Source organism: Lonchura striata, chromosome 7 (assembly GCF_050655825.1).
Source record: "Lonchura striata isolate lonStrDom1 chromosome 7, ASM5065582v1, whole genome shotgun sequence".
Taxonomy (NCBI): domain Eukaryota; kingdom Metazoa; phylum Chordata; class Aves; order Passeriformes; family Estrildidae; genus Lonchura; species Lonchura striata.
The window spans coordinates 12,175,508-12,196,507 of NC_140709.1; the positions used below are offsets into that span (position 1 = coordinate 12,175,508).

At 40.1% G+C, this 21,000-nt stretch overlaps 1 protein-coding gene across 3 annotated transcripts in view; it reads right to left on the reverse strand.

Annotated features, from left to right (window-relative positions):
- Positions 1-21,000, reverse strand: part of GLI2 (GLI family zinc finger 2) — a 381,010-nt gene that overhangs the window by 212,879 nt on the left and 147,131 nt on the right. The window lies entirely within an intron of this gene.

The window sequence follows — 21,000 nt, forward strand, 5'->3', positions numbered from 1 at the left end:
AATAAATTTCCTTTAGGCATCAGCTTCTCCCCAAAGATTCACACCAATAAAATGTAGCAGAAATATAACAAAATCCCTTCAAACATCTGAAGGGAGTTTATCTTTTGGGAAGAAAAACAAAAAATCCAAGCAGATAAAAATTGAAAGTTAATTATTATTTCAGGGCTAACTGTAGCTATTCCAAAACTAGACCTTTCATGAGCAAGTTCTTGGGATTTTAGCAGTGCAGACAGTTGCACACCAGGCAGCCCAGTTTTGTGTTTGAGATCAGCAACAACCCCCTAGGAGTTTGACATCTCTAATAACGCTGAACTGAAGTCTCAGTTCAATATTGAGTTGGAAAATGCCAGTCCCAGACTCTGCAGAAATAACCCCAAATATTCTTGTCAGATCATCTTTACTTCCATACCCTTTGGTCTTCTGAAGCTGGTCAGTTATGCTGTGGGGTAAGATTGAATTTGAAGGTGATAAACCTAAGGAAGAGCTAAGCTTTGTGGTTTGTTTGTGAGCTCTTAACCTCCCTGTATGCAGGGCTCTGTCTGGAGCATGACAATTTACTCTTAGAGCTCAGCAATATACCCTTGGCTGGCTTCCTCTGAGCAGGCAACTCTCAAATCACCTTCTGCATTCTGATGGGTGGGGAGCCAACCCAAACCACCCGTTAGCTGCAAAGTGCACCCCTGATTTTATGGTTCCCTCTGTTCCTCAAGAAACACTTAATCATGTGACTCTCTGAGCCTGAAGATTTTGCAATTGTCACAAGGCTGCTCCAGACAGGTACCTCGGTCAGGTATTTGGACTTTCTTTAAACTCCATAAAAATAACAAACAAAGGGTTGACCTTGTACTGTACGTGCATGAACGCAGGATTTAAACAGATGCAGAAAAGATCAAGAATTTCAAATAGGCCCAGGAGAATGCCATTCTGCAGGAGTATATTAGGGTTCAGTGTAAAATCTCACCACAGAAAAAGAAATTAAATGAAATAAAAAATAAGTGTAAACCCCAAGAGTACTAGCAATGATGTTGAACACTCTGTTCCAGTTCCTGTTTTCTGACACTAATCATACATACAAAAATGTGTGTCCGTTTTACAGAGCAAATGACAATGCCCTCCTAATTCCAGCAGCTGTATGTCCATCCTCATTTGAAAGACATTACAGAAATGTAACACATAGCAATCAGAGATGCAGACAGTCAAGCCCTGCACATGTGTCTAAGAAGTTTGACACCATAAATAATTAGATTATTTTGTTTTTTATCATGCATCTTTCATTAAGCATCTGCAACTCTCAGTGACTTCCGATCCCATCTTCATGGCTATAACAACATCTGCTTGGAAGAAACTAAGGGCAGTATTTTAGGTAGGTAGAAGGCAGGTATGGAAACAGAAGTATGACATACTTACAAACAGCCATCGGTAGTGCAATGTTTATACATCATCAAGAGACTGCATTTTGCTCTAAATAAGGAAAAATATCCAAGTGACAGAGGCTTTACATGTCCACGAGATGCATTTCTAAAACAGACATGCCGTGTTTCAAGTATGACTTATAGGACCAGATGCTGGAATCCGGGTGAAGAATTATAGGCTGTGTTTATGGAAGGTCAGGTCGGGTAACCACAATGGCCTGAAAAATATATTAATCTCATTTGAAAGATGGAATGGAATGCAATCTTTGAGTTAATATAAATACACCATCTGCAGCAGCGAGCCCTGAGGAGGGCATCAGAATATGGAGCATTTTAGGCAGAGAGGAATGAACCAAATGTGAGATAAGGCCAAAATGAAAAGCAAAGCCTGATGTCTGTTATCCTCTGGAGAAGGTGAGGTTCAGGCAGTGCACGGTTCCCACACCTGACCCGTGTTTCTGGAGAAATCTTAATGATCTAATTAACCCTGACTGCAATGCAGTTCATCCAAAAGAGAGTGAGGAAGTGATGGGATGACAACCTGCTCTTACGCATTTACATCAGGAAAAGATGCTGCATCCAACATCAACTACTCATTTTGCAACTCATCCTGATTAACAGAGAATGTAGCAGTCATACAGCTGGCAAGTAACATTATCCTAAGAGCTGGTAATTAAAACTGGACAAAATTAAGACAATTGTAGCTGGTACTTCCCAATGGCTAATATCCTCCAGCTGAGGAAAATTATGAGAAAACAGTGAGTGGGAGGAAAAAATCAGAGTGGAAAACATGAATGGAAATCAGAAGTTCTTTCAGAATAGTCAGTCCATCAGCAACATCAAGGACAGACTGGCTAAGGCTCAACTACTCCAGTGGTAAATGAAAAGTGTTTTAAATATTCAACAAATAGGGATAATAGAGCAACAGTCTGAAGTGAAGAAAAACTGATATTGAAAAATAAAAAGATTGTGAAGAACTAGCCCATGGCAATGCTGAGCAGGATTTTTTGAGGAGTGTTTGAATTGCATACAGTAGAATTGTGAACAATACAAAAAGTCAGACTTGTTCAATAAATGTTTCCATTTGCTATTTTGAAAAGTAGTATCTTGATGGTGTTTATATGAGAGCAAGGTTGAATAAGTACTTTCCATCCCATTAGGAAATAAGCAGGATGTTAAACATCATCCAGTAGAGATAAACATTTTAAAATCAGCAGGCCTGGATAAATAACACCCAGGGGTCCTAAAATATTTGACTGAGGAGAACTCTGGCTTGCTAATGTTAATTTTTAATACATTTTAATATAAGAGGGATTCCAGGTGACTGGAAGCAGGGTAGTAACCTGGGGGAGAAAAAAAAAGAAAGTGAGCGATAGAGATAAAGAGAGAAAAGGGAGAGAGGGAGAACAGGAAACCAAGTGCAATTACAGAGGAGTTATTGAGCAGCTAACCTCACATCAATCCCACGTAAAAGAGTGGAAAAACTGAGACAGGACTGAACTGCTAAAACATGAAAGAACAAGATTTTAATTACTGCCAGTCAATGTGGGTTTATGGAAAATAGCTCAAATAAAACTGGTTTCATGTTCTGCCTGCAAAAAAAAAAAGCCAACTGTACAGATGTAGCAGGCTTTCTCGAGGCTTTAGACTTAGTGCATGACATACTTACTAGATAAACACTATATAACATGAAGGAAACTTATGTTAAATGGCTAAGACATGGCTATTTAGCATAACTCAAAACCCAGCTGCGTCAATCAGATCATCATCAAATGAGGATTCTTTACTGGCTTTCCGCAGGGCTTTGAAGTATACTCGGTGCTATTCAGCGTTTTCACTGATGCTCTGCAAGGGAATATAAAGTCAGCACTGATAGACAGATGGCTGACACAAATATTAGCAGCCTGGTAAATAACGACGAGGAGAAAATACTAATGCTGAGAGTATTTTGGGTCACTTGTTAAAGGAAGCCCATTTGAACGAAATGCAGTCAAGTACAAAGCTGATCTACAAGGCAGAGAGCAAAATAACCTGATAGGACCCTAGATCCTGGAAAGCTGTGATTGTGGAGAATGGTTTGGGAATCACAGTGGGCAAGTAACACCCCATGAAAATACTAATTCCAGAAAGTCTATAAAAAAGGACAGGTTGTTCCCATCATCCATATACCCACAAACAAGGGAGCAGCGAGCAGAAAGGTGTTTCTGTCTTCTCACAGTACATCTCACAGAAGTCTGGTCCAGTTTTTACCAACTTCTATGAATAACTGAAATGGCAAGAAAGAGCAAGTGTTAGAATGACCTGATGAATGAAGGAGGCACCTGACTGTGAGAGATTTAAAGACCCATCTACTGAATTTACTGTGAAGAAAAAGATGAGTGATGTCTTGATTACACTGTGTAGTTACTTCCAGAAAAGAACATACTGGATACTAAAGGGTTCTTACATCTGGCAGAGAAAAGCATAATGAGAACCGGTAACTGGAAGTTGAAATCAGAAATTCAAAACGGTCACAATTTTTCAAACAGTGACAGCGATTAACCACTGTGACAAACTTCTAAAGGAAATGATTGATTATCCATTTCCTGATGTATTCATATCAAAATTAGATGCTTTTCCAGAAAATATATTTTAGCCAAAATAAAAGCTATGCTTAATTCAGATGCAAAGTATTGGGTAACAGCACAAAACATAAAAGTCTATGACATGTGGGAGAGAAAATATGATGACTGTATGGTCTTCTCTGAGTGCAGAATCTCTGGATATCTGCAAGAAACTTACCTCTAATCTGGTAGAGCAATGCAATCTAGTAGAGGAAAAGATTTTTAAACCAAATTTGAAAGTAAGCTAAAAAATTAGTAACAAAATGACCACTAATTAACCACTGGACATGTCGATATTACTACAACTGTAACAACTGTACATCAAGGGTGGATTTTTAAAAATAAATTTTTTGAAACTGAAAAAAAAATTGAAAAAAACCCAAATGTGAGACATTTTTTTAAGCATTGCAGACTAATTTTCTGGGGAAGTTGTAGAATCTTTGAAGCTTTTAAGACCTTTTTACACAAACACTTTCAATTCCTTGGAGAAAAGGGGGCTAAGGAGCAACTGTAGCTCTGTACAGCTTCCTGAGGAAGGGAAGCAGAGACAGAGAGGTGCTGATCCCTTCTCCCTGGGATCCAGTGATAGGATACATGGGAATGCTTCAAAACTATTTTAAGAGGAGGTTTAGACAGGACATTATGAAGCAATTCTTTACCAAGGGGGGGTCAAACACTGGAACAGGCTTCCTAGAGAGGTGTCGATGCCCCAAGCCTGTCAGTGTTTAAGGGGTATTTGGACAATGTCCTTAACAGGCTTTAACTTTTGGTCACAGAACCACAGAGTATTCTGGGTTGGGAGGGACCCACAAGGATCAGCTCCAAACTGGGTGGACAGCTGGACTAGATGATCAGTGTAGGTCACTTTCATCTGGAATAGTCTATTCTATTCTATTACACTGATTCTGCTTAGGGAGGGATAGGACTAGATTATCTCCTAGGTCCCACCTACTGTTATAATTTCTGTGCTATTATTCAAGTAAAAGTCATGGTCATGGAGCTACAGGTAATGAGGACAGATAGGACCTCTGTTATGCAGAAAGTCTAATAGAATGAAAATTTGAACATTACATTATGCGATGTTACCAAACTTCTTTAGCTCAGTTACTCTAGAAGGCACATCAGCCTGCTTTTTGTTATCCCAGTGTCTGAGACCAGAAATTGAGGTTCTGGTTATCTAATACCTATCTCAGTACTTACCTGCCCTGAAGCCCTGTAGCAGTTCAAGTGCTTTTTGAGAAATGGCATTTTTCAGGTCATCTGAGGCCAAATTGGATTATGGTGAACTTGAAAATTCAAAGCACCACGCAAAGGTGGCAGGGGCTAACGTGTCCTCCCCATCAAGGACACATCTGAGTCAAGATGATTCACAACCAGGCCTGTACAAATAACTAATTTTTCAGTTTGCCAGGTGAACTTGAAGGGAGAAAAAACATTCACACTGCCCTGAAGTGAAGTTCATGTCTGTTTGTTGATGAAAAGAACCATGGAAAAAAAAAGTTATTTTCATCAGTCTGACTAAACTGTTTTGTTTGATTTGAAATTGTTTTGTCTTGTGGTCTGTTGCATATAAACAGAAATTTATGGAAAATTTTCTTCAAAAGTCCACCCATAACAGAATTTCTGAGTGGTGAACAAATGATTCACCTCCCAAAATTTTTGTGGCTTTGCTCAGACTTTTCTATGCATTTCAGCTTCAAGAGATACACTGATGGATCCAGATAATATCAAAATGGATCAGAGAATCTCAGCCCTTAAAAAATGGCCAGATACAAGCTGTGATGGAAAAGTCCAGAGAAACTCATTGAAAGGAATTACTCTCTGGAAATTTCCTCAAAAAGCAACGTTCAGACGGAGAAAGTTTTGTGCTTCTCCTTAAGACCATGGGACATGCTTTGCTCTTTGCAAAGCTTTGTTTTTCTCCTTAAGACTACTGGACATGAGTAATAGAAAATAGAAAGTCCCACCTCTTTTTCCTGTCTCTGATACTGTTCATTTAGCAGAAATGATGTAGTTTTCTGTGTCTTCCCCTTCCCAATGCTGCAGCTACACAGACATGAGCACCACAAAGTGTGACCCACCTTTCTCCAGCTCTGTACAAAAAGGGAGCTGAGTTGCTTGACTTCACATGGAAGCTCTTCAGCCAAGATACATATAAAAAAAGGTACTATTACATGAGACAAATCTATATAATTAGTGCTGCAAGACGTGCTTTTCAAACACATCTATTGAAGAAACAACACCCTCTTGAGCACCAACTTCAGCTCAGCTTGGGATATGGCTGTGCAGAAAGAGTGCTCCCAATATTTTGGAGAACCAAAGTTCAACACCTTCCCAGGAAATACAAAGTCTCTGAAAATGCAGCACAATCACAGCTGGCTGATACTTATATATATATATGTACATACATAGACACACACACACATATATATATATAAAAGCTGTTTCCAAATTGTTAGAAAATTCAGAAGCCCCAACCTCTTCAATATGTTAGGCAAAATAAGGGAACAGATACTTAACTATACAGTCAGAAACTGATCAGTTCTTTTTCTGTTATTAAAAAACTCTACATTTGTGAATTTTTTCTGTTCTTTTTTTTTTTTTTTTAAGAAACATGTTGATGTCCAGAGAACTTACATCAAGAGCAGAATACAGTTTTGAGTCCACAGACAGGAAGATCTTAGACTTATTCCAAAATATGGTAACCAAAAGGCCTGAAAATCTTCTCCTGGTTTTGTAAACAATAATCATTTTACAAAGTGAAATAAGTTAATGCAGATATGAAGAGAGAATGATAGCCCAGATTTAGGATGCCCACTTTTAGGCAAATCTATTTTAGTTTGTGTTCAACTGTATTCACGCTTGTGCTCAATTCAAAAGGCTGAAGGGTTTAAGTGTGAGGAGATTCCATGCAGGAGCTATTTTGATTTACTGTTCCTTGATTTTACTGCTCTACTGGTGGGTACCTGTTGCAAGAGCTATGATTGCATTGGTCTGAGCACCCAGTGGTGCTGGAGACCTCGGGAGAAGTCTGGGCACTGCCCAACAGCCCCGTTCCTCCATGGAGTGCAGCGCCCAGGGGCTGCCTTTTGTTCAAGTGCAGGGTGGGAGCATTGCACCCACTGCCAAATTTTACTCTTCAGGATAAATTTTGGGTTTGCAGGTGTCTCCTAGAGTAAAGAATAAAGAATTTGTTCGAGGACTACATAATCTATCTTCTTTAAATTATTTGCACTACATTATTCTTCGGTTGGCTAAGTATCACACCAGCTTAAAAAGAAATATAGAAATATTTCCCAAAGCGGTGTACTACCATGATGAAAGGCATTAGTTCATACACCTGAAATACTGTAACTTTTGCCTTCCACTCGACTGGCATTGACCAGACCCAGCTTCAGTTTCGTTTCACAGAGCTCACTGGGATTTACAATGCCAAGAAGTAAAAAATAAAAATAATGACAAAGCTTCCTTTTGGTGCTACGAAAATAGGCCAGCTTTGCCATATATGCCAGGTGCAAATCCCCTGGAAAATGAAGGTGCCATTTTTCCAGCCTACTGCTTCCAGAGCCACATCTGAGGGCTGCACCAGGAGGGGGCAGGAGAAAGCCGTCCGTGCCTTCCCACCGAGGGAAACCCTGGCAAAACCGATTGAAAACTTCCCCAAGCTCCAAGTTAGCTTCTGTGCTCCTGGCACCATCCCTCTGTTACACACATCAAATGATATGTGCAGAGCACTGCGAGTGTGGATTATTTGCAGGCAGAGATCCCGTAAATCCGGGTTTGTAATGCATCCCACGGTGTGATGGCCAGGCTCCCTGGCAGCCTCCAGCCTGGTCCAGCTTCGCTTCCTCCCCAGCTAGTAGGAATTTTGACACGGAGATAAATGAGTTTTGGCTAATTTTCTCTTACAGCCCTTTGACGCAAAGCCCATCTCAGCCTCAGCGTTTGTGCAGCGCTTCTGAAGAGCCTCCCCGTGCTCTGTGCAGCAAGCAGCAGCAGTGACATGCAGCAGATGAGGCTCAGCGTGCAGGGCAGGGCTGGTAAGGCACCAGTGCATGTCTGCACAGAGCAGCCCGGCTGCGCCTCAGCCACTCGTCACCTTCAAGGTGGCTGAGCAGGTCGCAAAGGGTGCAGGGTGCAGGCTGTGCCTGGATGTGTAAGTCTCAGTTTGCAGAGAAAACTGCTTCAGACACCAATCTTTGGTGAGGGGAGTGAGAACTGGGTGGTGGGGGAGACTCTTACACGTTTCAAAACTTCCAGCTTCTGGAAGGGTCAGGGAAATAAAACTAAAAAACCCCAGTCTTCTCTTGTGGTATTTGGAATTTCTGCTTTCAATCATAGCCAGAAACCAGAGATGTAAAGCCGTATGAGAATTAAATATGCAAGGGGAAAAAAAAAAGATCAACCAACCTTTGCTGAACAACAAAGACGACTTGGCTCATGTTGGTTCCCAACTATGGGTGAAGGTTCAAGTCACTTACTTCAAAAATACATTACTCATGAATGAGCTTTATTAAGAAACCTTGTGCTCCTATAACTCTTTCCATGTGAGGTTTTCAAGTACTTTATGGAATTAAGCAAAACAACCCTGGGAGGTAGATTAGTTCTAACATCCCCACATTACAGATGGGAAAACTGAACACTAAGTACATTTGTAGGAGAGCCAGAAATAATATTACCTAACTCTAAAGTACTGCTTTTCAGCAGTAGATCTCACATCTTTACAATGGAGGAACCATTATCCTTACTTTATAAAAAGGCAAAGTGACTTGCTTGTCCTGACCAATAGTTGAGCTGAGTGAGAGGAGCCTGTTCTTCCCAGTCCCAAGGCCTCATTTTACTAACTAAATGACCAAACCACGCTCTCTTTAATATGAAGCAATTATGCAAACACACACATTAAAAAAACAAAACAAAACAAAAACAAAAAACCCAAAGAAAATGCATCAGGGTTGATTTTTGGAAAGACAAAAAAATGTTTTCTAATATGGAGGATTTTCTTGGTTGACTGTATCTCATATCCCACTGCATCTTTGCTTTGCTAATGAACATGGGAAAATAAGCAAATTGAATCTTTTCACATTAATCATGTGGTATTACCTGACCACAGACAGCATCAGCAGAAAAATTTAACATCAAAGAAAACTGTTCTATGGTCCTTTTGATGTTGCAAACCTGAACACAGAGGAGATAGTTCAAGTTTTGACAGAAGTAATGACACATAAACATGGAAGGGGTCATGATGCTGCTGTTAAAAAAAAAAAAAAAAATCCAGCAACCCTCTCCCCGCAGATAAAATTTTCATTTTTACAGCCGTTTCCCTTCTTTCAGGAAAAGCAAACTTTCAAGCTCTTTTGCTCTAAAACTGTCTTGAACCCAAATGCCTTTTGGCAAGATCTCTTGTCCCAGAGCGAGTCCCCAGTGAGCTGGGTGCTCAACAGACAAAATACAAAGGTGCTGCTGTGCCCAGAGAGCTTTCCATCTAGATCCATTGAAGACTTAGTTCCACCCGAAGAAATTCCCTGGGCTTCTTCTGGGCAATCCTGTTGTTTTGGGCCCAGAAATAACAGTCTAAAAGCAGGCAGTGTTGAGGCTTTTGAACCAGCAAGTAAAACAATGAAAGCTCACACACAGTTCTGGGAGGAAAAATTATGACCAAGAAACTTGTAAAGGCAAATTGAAGTTCCTGCTTTCAAGGCCTTTCTGAGCTAGAACACTGATGGGTCAGAGGATGCTACCCTGGCCCAGCTGTAATTGGGATCCACAGTGGTGCTTATCTGTATAAAAATGAATCTAAAACAACCACATTAATGTATTACAATCATAAAACATTGCACATAAATTATACCTATCACCATATAAAGAGATTTCATTAATCCTCAAAGTGGGCTGAACTTAAGCTAATCTTTAAAATGGTTTTGGTAGAGTCACCTGTGGACTGAGCTTCCTTTTCTTGTTCAGTCAAACATCCTTCCTACAGGCTAAGCCAAATGAAAGCCAATATTACACTAAAAGGAAGGATACACAGTCATTACACAGGACTTAAAATTAAATTCAAATAGCATAAGAAACAAATCCCCACTTTTATTTTATGCATTTTTTCAGTTTTATAAGATCAGCTCTTAGCAGAGGCAGGCAACAGAGCCAATTTCTTTTGCTCTTTGCTGTGCCCCAGCTCTCATGTGCATATCTGATGAATCACTTCTTGCTTGTGACATGTCTTTGCCACCTGCAAAACAGTCACACTGGGGCCCAGTGACTGGGTGGGGATTTTGAGATTTTTTTTTCCACTTGCAGAGTCTTTGAGATCACTGGAAGGAAATTCTATAAACCTGTGCTGCTACTCCACTGAATTACAGAGAAGAGATTCCATTTGAGTGATGTAGACATTATTGCTGTTGCTGTTTGTCTGCAGAAAGCGACCTTTTACTGTGCTGAAGAGCCAGACACTGCAGGAACTGCTGAGGATGACACAGTGGATGTCCTCCACTCCATTGTGAAGTCTAATAAACCTAGAGGACTTTGTGTGTGCCTGACTCTGTGGGCAGACAGAAAGCAATTATTCCTTTTTCACTTGTGCTAACTTAAGGAGAAAGGTAATTTTGAACAGCTAAGAGAGTTTCTGTAATAATATTTTACTTATTTAACCAACCCTCAGTTTTAACAGATTTATGTCTTAATGTCAGCACTAACCATCCATCCAAGGACCAGAAAAATGCTTTTGTGTCAAAGTGCTATTACTCTCCCTCAAGTACAGATGTGGAAATGGAAAAGGAGAGGTATTTGAAGATTATTCTCTGACATGGGAACAGCACTGATATCTCCAATTTTCGTGTGCTCTTCCATGGTCCCTGCCCTGTATTGATGCCCAAACTTAAGTTCCTTAAGCCAGTGCCAGCTCAGAATGACTCCAGGGCCAGTGCCATGCTATACCACAGCTAGGGACCCATGCTGAGATTTCTACCACACTGAGGGTGGAAAAACTGTCTTAGGGCCCCAGCCTGAACCTCTGCATTGCACAGCATAGCTGCACCCCTTTCCCCTGCTCTGTAGAGTGCAGGGAAATGTGTTCATGGATTAGCTGTCTCCAGTGTGCAGGGCTGTGTTCTCCTTTGGCTCTAATACACCTGGCCCTGGTGTGGCCAGTAAGCAGAGACTAAACACAGTGTGGAAAATGCTGCAGCTCTCAGCAGGGTCCCAGGGTTTGAGTTTGAACACTTGTTCAAACTCTCAGGGTTGAGCCCATTTTTATACAAGAGCTCAGTGGAAAAGCCTGCAAAGAAAACGGGACAGGAAAGTTTGTCTTCCTCTGTGCAGTAGGCTAGAGCTGCCTGCTGGGATCATCAAGGAGTTTTAGCCAATATTTTATGCTCTTGCAAGGGTCTAGACTGTTGGTAAAACTCTCTATCACTCTTGGTTTTTTCCTTTGATTTTCCTCTCTTTTTAGTTGAGGTTTTTGGGGTTTTGTTGTGAGGTTGCAATGACGCAGTGGAGCCTGGGGAAGCATGGCCTGCAGCCCGTGGGTTTCTAGAGGCTGGATGACCCAGAAACTGGATACTGTGACCCAGATGGTCCTTTCCAGCCCCATGTTCTTAGGCTTACGGACAGTGATAGCTGCAGGACACTCTCAAAACTAAAATACTTTTTATACTGACCAAAATGCAACCATGAAAGAATGACTTGTTTAGTCATCTGGACTGGTGCCGGAGAAAAAATGAACAAGAGGTTTCCTTTAGGTCCACTGAGCAGAACCTTGCACTGTTCACATCCCTGAAGGTGATATGCTCTCATCTAAGTAGAGCATCTGCTCATTTATTGTCCCCAGGAGTCATCACCTGGAATGGGAAACCAGGGTTTTGCTTGAGCATTCAGCATTAAGTTGTTGGCAAATCTTCACGGTAACATTTTTTCTTATCTAATGATAATTTGATGTATGAGAAACCTGCCGAGTGAAAGCATGACTATTATGTGAGCAAACAATACAGCAGTATGTCCAGTATTATCTGTGAAATGTTTTTCAATACCTGTGTGATTAATAATGGATTTGGAAGCACAGTGAAGTATAAATAATCCAAAACAATATGCAAACTTCTGTGAAGGAAAGGGATTAATACGAGAACCAAACGAAGCCCTGGAAAATATAGCACTCAAAATAAATTATCCAAAATGCTGGATCTTCCCTCAATGTAATTAAATAATAACATAAAACTCACAGATCAACAGCCCAGTGGTTTTCTCCAGTAAATATAAAACAAAGAAACTCAGCAGCAGTCAAGCTGCTTTTTAATTATACCAACCACTTCAATCAAAAAACACTATGAGGGTTAAGGAAAAATTGCTGCTAAGGCTGGGCAGGCTTGCTTGGTTGCACAGCATTCCAGGGAGGGAATTTGGAAGCAGAGGGAGCAACTCTGTTCTACACATTTGGTCCTTTCAGCATGCACACAGGAAAAGAACCATCTTTAAAAGTGGGCATCATAGTACTGCAGCCTTCCAAAAACGCCGTGAGAAGAAATTTGACCTAAGTGCTTACTGGAACAAGGCATTTACATAAACTTAGCTCTGCTGCATGGTCCTGCTCCTCAGAAATCCTGAGATCTTTCTAGTACAAAAGTTAGTTCTGAACATCTGTGCTGAGCCATCTCTGCTGATGGATGCTGTCTGCTTTGCAGGTGAGGAAGGCTGGTCTGTTCTGCTCCTGACTGCAGGATGGCGCGGCACAGTCCCTGAACAGTTCTCAAACACGTCATCTCTGAAAACACCTTAAACACCGTGAGTTACCCAAGTGCACAGACCAGTGGGGCTGTTAGGGAACACAGCTGACCTCAGAACAAGGTACCAGAGGCCAGGCAGGGTGCTGGTCCCTTCCTTGACCAGCAGCCAGTAAGATTATTACTAATCATTGTTTTAATTGCCCTGCTGATTTGATTTTCTGGCTTTGCATGCTTCTCTTTTCCTTGATCTGATTCTTTTAACACGTGCACTGGAATACAGGTAAGGAGCTAAAATTTAAAATGTAAAAAGCTAGTATGACAAGACAGCATGAGCACAAATGAAAACCTTTTTTTAAATACCCAAGAATTGCCTCAAGACAAATTTTTCACTGAGTTAAATGTTATTTGCTAAAGGAAAAAATACATAATACAAGAATAAGTCCTTGAAAGGAAAACAGCCTCCTAAACCCACAAACCCAAGCAAATCAAAAGACAACTTGTTCACAGAGATAAAGGGAAAAAACAGAGGAAAGTTTTTAACAAGGACTTTTTTCATTCTCTCTTTTTAATCTAGTATCAGTATCAAGAGCTGAATGGGGAGAGCCTTTGAACAGCACCTGCATGGGCCAGCAGTGAAGGTCACATACCAACCTACAAATCTCTCCCCCCTGGCACTGGAGAGACAGTGTTACATTCCTCCCTTTGTACTGACACGAAGTGGCTTCAAGTCCATGTCCAAGTCTAAATAGTCATGAGCTGTAACCCAATCATAACTGGTGACTTCTGTACGCTGGCCAGCAGTGGAAACTGGAGACTGCTGGTCCCCATTCTCCTGTGAACCCCTGAACGTCCTCCCTCCAGCTTAGCTTTTTCCCCTCTCCACTATCAACATCAGCTCCAATTCTCTCAGGCTGGCACCAGTTTGTTGGGAGACCTACACAATTAAGTGTTCAGAAAAAAAAACTAACCTCCAGCAACTTTATTAAGGAGGCCTGTGGGCAGGACTAGGGGAGTAGGTTCCTTTCACCAGGTTCAATTGCATGAGAGCCTTGGAAAACTTTCTGGCAGTTTGCTGCAGGGTTATTGAGGCAATTTCTGCATGCTTCAGTCCCTTCTCTCTTCTTTAAACAAAAACTTAATGAAGGCAAGCAGGAAAAAGAACTTTCTGTCACCTTTGCTGACCTGTTTTAACTTTTAAAAAGGAAAGTGATATTGCCGTTGAAGGGTATTTTAACCATTGCTTCCAAGCTGCTTAGCCAAAGGCTGCACAGTTAGTTTGTTTAGAGCTTTAAATCACAGGCAGTGACATCTTCAGCAACATACAGGGGAGTTGCTCAGCACTTTTTGTACCACAATTATTCTTCAGAGATACACAGAATGCCTTTTTCACTGCATTGTGACTCACCACAGTAATTCCCTTTGGAAGGGCTGTTAGAAGTTCTTCAGGTGAAAATACACACTCTTGCAGTACTCTAGCTTTCTTAATTAGCAAATGATGTAATCTGGGGCAACAGATTGTATTTACTTTTAAAAGAAATGTCTAAGATGAAAGTATTAGTTCATATTAATATTTTGGAGGACTTGATAGCCAAGCAGAAATTCACAAACAAAAGGAACAGATACTAAATGGCCCCAGCATGCTCACAGTCCATGCTGCCTTCCACTGCTCCAGCTGTTTTAGTAGGGGGTCACACAGAAGATGAGTGCCCTGGTGAAGGAGGGGGGCCTGGATCAGACCCTGAAGAAGCCTTGAAAGCTGTTGTGCAGGACTGAGGCTGTAGAGTTATCCTACGTGTTGAAGAGCATTAAGCCATTTTCATAGAGAGCTGGCTGAAAGCATTACACGTGCTATGGACACTCTGTGCTTAGCAAGACACCATTGTGGACCTGAAAACCTAAACTCTGACCTTCAAATGCTTGCCAGAATCTGGGAGATAACAGTTATTCTTCTGACAGCCACTGCACTGAGGACATTTTACCTCAAACAGACATTGTGCTCACACAATGGAGCTCCTTGCCCAAAATGTTGGTGCGATGATGTCCATTGTGGGGCTGACAGTCCCTTTATGGAACACAGCCTGAGCTGCCAGGCTCTAAAGGAAGGATGTTTTGTGCACTGCCTGTGTGTGACAGGCTCGAGCTCCAGGCCTGAGAAGGAAACATGGTTAAATCTAGGTGCACCAATGACTTCCATGGGTGCTTGTGGGTCACCAGAGACCAGGCCATTGAGTTTGTAAGATCACTGGGGCTTCAGAAAACACCCACTCTTTTCAAGCAGTTGCCTTGTGTTTGGAGCTGTACTCTAGAGTGGTGATGCACAGAAATTCTAGAACATGTCAGTTTAATCAGCAGTCCACAGCTAAAGCCCTCTTTAATCTCAGTTATATATTAAAGCATATTTATTGGGTATTAAAAAGATTGCAGTTCAAATAGCAAAACCTCTTTGCACCACAGAGGATGTTTAAGACCACTAAAGACCACTTAAAGTTAGCACAGTTTTTTTGGAGGTGTTTAAATAGTTGTAGAACAGGAAACCATGGAGAAACTGAAGATCAGCAGAAAATTTTAAAGAAAGAATTGTACTTCCATGCAAACCACCCACTTCCCAAACATCATGGAGGTACAAGGCATCTGCTGTGCCAAGTTTTCCATACACCCCTGACAGAATTAAATATACGGCCACACATAGTGATAGAGCATCAAAAACCCAAGCACTAAGATTCCTCACTGCATAAACTCCCAGTCAGCTAATGAGGAGCTCGCAAAATAGGCCAGAGCCTCTATTTTCAGATCTAGATGTTGTGTTTTACTTGGAAGGCTTTAATGTATCAATAGCAAATGACAGAATCCTTTCCTTGTGATGTTCTTCATCCAAATAAACTATAGACAAATATTCTATGTGGCAATACTTCTTCAGGCAAATTCTGGCTCATCAAAATCCTAAATCCTATAATTCATTTAATATTTCTCAAATTAACCATTATGCAGTGGGTGAGGTGGCAAAGTACCTAACGTCATCATGACATAATATTGTCAAGCAGTGTTGTGACAATTTTGCATTTTAGAAAAAATAGCTTAGCCAATCTAGCACTGATTGGATTGACAGCAGCTAATTATTGGGTAGTCAGATAAAATTTGAGTGTATCCAGATGAAACTGAAGTAGGAACGGCAGCTATTAAAAATAGCTTTAAAGACAGCAGCAACTTCCCAAGTTGTTAAATAAGAAATAACAGTTATCTTCTGGATGTTATTGACAGTTGTCTTTATAATATCAACAACCATATCACATCATTAGAGTATAGTGCTTCTCAATAATTCAGAAGATATAAATTAGTTTTTCAAGAAAGGTTCATGACCCCAATTTCATTTTCTCCAAATAAATCTAATGCAATGTCCTCAGAGAAGATAATGAAGATCTACAGCTCACCTGAGTAATCATTTAAAAGACCATTAATCATCTTTAAAAAGCAGTGTGGTGACATGCATTACCAGATCGTCCTTCTAAAGAACTGTATGTAAGATATTCCTGGCATGCAGCAGATTACACAATACTGCCATCAAACTTGATCTCCCTTTACTGGAAGACGTGGAAACTGGAATATCAGACTCAAGGGAAAACATCTTTGATTTGCAGTGTCCCAGGACAACAGTCAGAGGAAGCCAAACATGCAAGGGGAGCAGAATAGTTGAGATAAGGATGACTTAGAAAACAAGACGTACAACATATGCATAGAGCCTAATGGGAAGAGAAATATTTGTTAAAAAATATGTACAAAGGCACATCTAAAAAATAATTAGCTCAAACAATCTCTGTGCAAGATAGCCCTCAGCTGTTTAGAAACTCCTGTCCACTGGGTCTAGAAAGGGTACCCACCAAAAACATTCAGCACTTTCTAAATTATAAGTAAAGGAAACATTAGGCATGGAACAGGAGCTGACTTACTTAATTTCATCAAAACTGGACAAAATCAGTGATTTCTAGTGCCTAACAACTGACACATAATTGAAAAAATTCTAATGCTGTCCATTAAAAAAATATTGAAAGTAATTCCTTTGTAACAGTCATTCACGTATAAATTATCTGTTTCAACAATTTTTAAAAGTTAATAATGATACACAAGATTGTTAACAATAGTTGTGCTTTGAGCTGAAGTTGTGTTTCAGTACAAAACACAGCACTAAAATTACATGCACTTAGAGCATCTTTTGCTGCTGATAGTCCCTACATTTAAAGAGTATTAGTAGCTGTTACTAAATGCCAGATGCTGTCAGAAGTGATGAAGATGTTAATTTTTAGTCTTCGCCACTTCAGATATTATCTGATATTCAGTTTCTCTGACAAATGCAGGTATTTATGAACTGACTACAGCAATCTTCCAGAACTGGAAATTGGTTTGCACTGTATGATGATGACTAACAAGTTGATCATGATTAAAAGCAGATTCCTGTAACTAAAGTTAGCCCTAAGCTTAACTGAGGGGCTGTGGTTGTTCTAACTTCACGAGGTCATTTGAACTGCCACTAAAATGAGAATTATAAAATCAATTACTTCCAAGCTGAGTTATTCGTCAAATTCCTTGGCTGTATTTAGACAATCAGTTTCCTCTGTCCTTATCTGATTTTTTAATAGAAGCTTCTCATCCCTCTGGAACGTCAGAATTTTTTCCTCATCCCTCTGGAACTTCAGGAACTTTTTGTACAACTTGAAGAAATCCCAGGTAACTGTTCAGATCTGATTGACTGTGGTCAATTAAACACCATTTCCCTCTGGTCTCCATCCATTTATGCTATTGTGCAGTTGATCCTAGGTCTCTGGCAACTGTGGCTAGTAAGATATTGCACATAGACTCATCAGGTGAACAGATTCATAAATGGAATAAACTTTAAAAGCAGAAAAAAGAAAGGAATGAGTACCTATTGGTATCAAGACTGATCAAGGAGGATGAGATAATAACCAGACCTTCAGTTTTGACCCAGAAGAGATGATCAGAGACTATGGGAGGAAACGCTTTATGCGGATGGAGGCAAAGCATTGACTACTGAAACAGTACACTGGGATTGTGCTTTGTTGAATTAGGGTTTGGTTTTATAAAAATTAAATCTGAGCCTGTGTATGCAATTTCTTTGTGTCTATAGAAACCATTTGAACATAATTAAACTACAGAATTAATCAATTCCTGGTTTTACATTGCTTTAATTCCAACAATGTTTTTTGGCAGACCTGAATATCTCATTTTCAGAGGTTCTATCAACAAACTATCTCCAGGCAAAGATTATTATTTCCTTCATATAAAATATTGTAAAACCATAGAAGCATAAGACATAACTTTAAAATGGAAAAATTTTGAATTCCTATAGAAAGAAAACCTCATATGGAGCCCAAGTAAAACTGCTATGGACTGGACACAAGAAGCTTTAAGGACTGTCATTCAATAACATTTCTCTATCTAAACTGTGTCACTTGCTGGTGTGTACAAAGTAAATTCTGTTTGGTGAAACACAAAGTGGTCCCACCTGAACTAAGGGCACCATTACACAGAAACTCAACAGAGTAAGGAAATAGATCTCCACAAAGTTTACATTACTGTCTTATTTCAGTAAATGGCTTTGTACTCCAAAAACGTGATTTAAAAAAAAGTCTAGTGAACAAGACACATAACTGCTTATCCCTGAAAACTGGAAATAGCATTTTGCTGTAGAGATGGCAGATTTCCATAAGGATTTTGTAGTTTATCTAGGTATTAGCATGGTAGCATTACCGAGTACACAGAAGGACTGTCTCAAAAGCAGAGGCCATGTCCAAAAGCTGGATATGCAATGTCATAATTCTGTTTCCTGCTTGAAGGAGCACATATAACTGGGACTGCTTGGTTTCTTTGGGCTATTTTTTTTCTTAGAAGAAAACAACTTACAGTGGAGAAAAAAAAAATCAAAAGATGGAAGGAAATAATAACCACTTACTATCTGTCATTTTGGTCATACGGAGCTTGTACTGAAAATACATGTTTTTGTAGAAGTGAAGTGTATGCTTTTACATTAAGAGGATGACAAACTCTTTAAATCCTTTGTTTTCAGGTAGAGGTTTGCTGTATTTTTTCCTAAATAGCCAAAAGTATAAAGACAAAATGGCAAGTCCAGTTATTCAATATGATAATGGATATAATGGCTTTTTAAAGCAAAGAGAAAACTGAATAAATAATACATAATTTGGATGCAGAAGGCCTCAGATTTGCTGGAAGGTGAAATGAACCAGAACTGGTGACAGAGCATCTCAAAACTGATTTCCTCTTCATATTCTATGCAGGCAACTGCTGCAAGAACCAAACATCCTCCTATAATATCTATGTCAACTTTAAGAAGCTTAACTCACTTTATTTGGATATTTGGGTGCGGGTCAGATATCAATCAGCTCATTTTCCAGTTTCATTCTGATTGTCAGTAAGTCAAAAATCAATATTAGGGGCTTGCACTTTTACTGCCAGATAAGGTTCTGCTGCAAACTGGAGAAGGAGCAGTCTGGGGCACAAGTCTGTGCCTTTCTGTGGTTGACAGCCACACCGTGTAATCCACTTTAAAAACTGCATTTCCAGCTCAAGTTAGTCAGGCTTTAATACAAACAGGGGGAGAAAGGCTGTAAGACTGTCACTGCTGTTACTGTCACCTTCTTCTTTTCAGCCTACATTTGTCTATGTCCATTTTTTCACTTGTTCACTCCCAGCCAGTATTTTCCTTTAGTTTCAACTGCTCCTTTACCAAGTATGTACTAACAATACATTTAGAGAATGAAATTTAAAGATAGGGGTATGATGAGAAAGCCCAATTTGGTAACCTTAAAATTCAGGCTTCTTTTCTCTCCCTATTCTGTGTTGAGACATTCTGGTACCAGCAGTGTCAGGAGAATTGTGCTGTGGTGCATGTGAGAGATGGGGGAGTCTGTGGCTGATGGGGGAGGATGCCCAGCTTCATGAACTTCTTCCCTAAGCCTCTCTTCTTTCCTTAGTCTTCTTGCTTCTGTGCCTGAAAAAGTCTTCTTGCTGTTGTACTTTCTTTTGCATGTCAAACTCAGCTGATTACTAGAAACCCTCAATTTATTTCTAAACCTCCTGAACTACAAAACATAGATTTATTTCAATAAAACTACTCTCAGGCTTCCTAGTTTGGAATTTTTTTTCCTATTACATTTCTGGTTGGATCTGGAGCCCTTGTCAATACTTTTCTTTTTCCTCTTCTGGAAACAGAAGTTTCAGATAGACTTTATATCACTGAAAAATAGTTTTTGCCTATACCCTGTATTCTTCTGGTCTTTGTAGTTCTTTGAATTTTATTACTATATCTCTAAATTCAACAAAGTTTGTTTTCAAGTAGATATTAATTTCAGTGACAGAACTGTTTGTCTTTCTCAGTTTTAGCTGATTTTAACTGGATCAAATCAGGATTTCCTAATCCAGTAACAGTTTCTTATGATAGTATTATTTTTGAAAGAAAAATTCCTTGTTTACTGAAATCAAGTCTTAAATAGCATTGACTCTGGCTAGTTTGTTAACCTTTGTGAAAGAAGCATGTCCACTCTCCCATGTGGAAATACCTGGGACCAACCACTGTGAATATTTGCATTTCTAACCTATGCCAGGAAATTAAATTTTTCTCTAATTACACAATTCTTGAGTGAGGGAGAGATATTTTTAAGAACAATAGAACAATACAGAAGACTATTATAACCAGTTCCAAGAAGTTTTTAACTGATTGGAGACTCAGAGCAACATCTAACCACCATCCATGTGAGGATGCACTGTCCTCTCAAAGATCACTTGGCATAACCTGTTCCTGCACACACAGTGCCTTCAAGCCCTTCCTGGCTACCCCAATGGAAGTGGAGGAGCACTGGAGGCCCTGGTCACTCTTGTCCTCATCTCACACCACGGTGAACCCTGCACAGGAACCTCCTGAGGCTGTGCCACCATGCATGGCCTCTGGCAGCCAGATCATTCAGTAATACATGCTGGGTCACAACCTAACAACATATAAACCCAAATCATTGTCCTCCTCCTGTTACCAGGTATCTGTCAGCTTGTGCTAATTTGAGTCCTTATCTCTCAGAGGTTAATTGGAACTGGCAGCTGCCTCATGGTAACAGGACTGTAAGAGCAATCATGGCATCTGCACTGCAGCTGCACCACGAGCTGCATCGTGCCCACACCTACATGTAAGACATGGGTGAAACAGGAACAGAAAACCAGGCAGGCCTTGGGGGAAAGGTTATGAAAGAAATT